This window comes from Nanorana parkeri, unplaced genomic scaffold, assembly GCF_000935625.1.
Source record: "Nanorana parkeri isolate BGI_ZX_2015 unplaced genomic scaffold, ASM93562v1 scaffold111, whole genome shotgun sequence".
Taxonomy (NCBI): Eukaryota; Metazoa; Chordata; class Amphibia; order Anura; family Dicroglossidae; genus Nanorana; species Nanorana parkeri.
Window position 1 is genome coordinate 2,245,560 of NW_017306379.1, and position 1,195 is coordinate 2,246,754.

The window sequence follows — 1,195 nt, forward strand, 5'->3', positions numbered from 1 at the left end:
GGGGGGGCATTATTCCCACTGGCCACCACTGTAAGGGGGGTGTGCATTCTTCCCAGTGACCACCACTGTAGGGGAGTGGGGGCATTATTCAAAATGACCACCAGTATAAGAGAGGTTATTTTTCCCAATGACCACCGGTGTAAGAGGGGCATTCTTCCCTCTGACCCCAAATGAACTGCTTTTAGCAGGGGTTCCCCTTGACCTAAAACATCTTTCAAGGGTTTCTCTGGAGTAAGAAGGTTGACAAAAGACTGTTCTATACAAGCCCAAAGTATGGTTCCATGCAATGTACTATACAAACAATAGCTGGGTATATAATGCCCCCCACCCCCTTCCTCCTGAGAGGTGCAATGATTGGCAGTCAGATCCAGCAGTGTGTCCCTGCACATCATTGTTATATCCTGCCCTGCATGTCATGGTGGTCCTGTAGATGGGAATGCATGCAGCAGTGTGATGGGTAGGCATAGATGCTGCCCTCTGCTCTGTGCATCTCTCTTTGGGTGCTGATGATGCTGATTCATGCTGATCCTTTCTCTGACCCGCAGCTCCCCTCCCTCGGCCATTGTTTGTCATAGGGAAGGGCCACTTACCGGCCTCGGCAGGCGATGAATCGGATCCCTGTCCCCGGTGCTGACCGTCCCAGTCTTTCCCCTGCTATCCCCGGACAGCAGAGGTTACTGCAAAGAAAAAAGCTCCCGTCACGTGGGGATACCCCCGGGGATTGTTATTGTTCGGAGGAGACGGTCTCCAGGGAAGCTTGATTTAACCCCGTGGAATCTGGATGAAATCTGCGCGATCGTCTGGCGCTGACTCCGCCCCCCTCCGCGGGACAGATGGATCAGTCCGTGATTCACAGCTTGGAACGCAAACGGTGGACATAGCAACAAAAAGAAACGGAGATGGGGAGGGGTTACCTGTGTGACGTCACCGCTCAGGTGTTGTCACACACCCAGGTAGAGTTGGGGGCTGCTGCTAAAAATGCCAATGTGCCTGGCTGTCACTCCGCTCTTCCAGCTGCAATGCTTTGGGTTAAAGGTTGTCAAAATGTGCATTATGGACTTGCCAGATCTGCATGCTGGTTGTGAGGAATTACAAGACATTTTTGTGGTGTTGTCATTGGTAGGTGCCCCCCCCAAGTGGCAGTGTCTGGACACCCTTCCCAGGACATCAATGGGGTTTTTCACAAACTTTGAGC

General features: G+C 52.3%; 1 protein-coding gene across 1 annotated transcript in view; it reads right to left on the minus strand.

The window, feature by feature from the left end:
- TTLL7 (tubulin tyrosine ligase like 7) overlaps nucleotides 1–651 on the minus strand; it is a 139,931-nt gene extending 139,280 nt beyond the window's left edge. Inside the window, exon 1 of the mRNA XM_018553127.1 lies at nucleotides 591–651. The gene's annotated coding sequence lies outside the window, so the exon portion shown is untranslated. The remainder of the gene's footprint in view (nucleotides 1–590) is intronic.
- Between the last annotated feature and the right edge of the window lie 544 nt (nucleotides 652–1,195).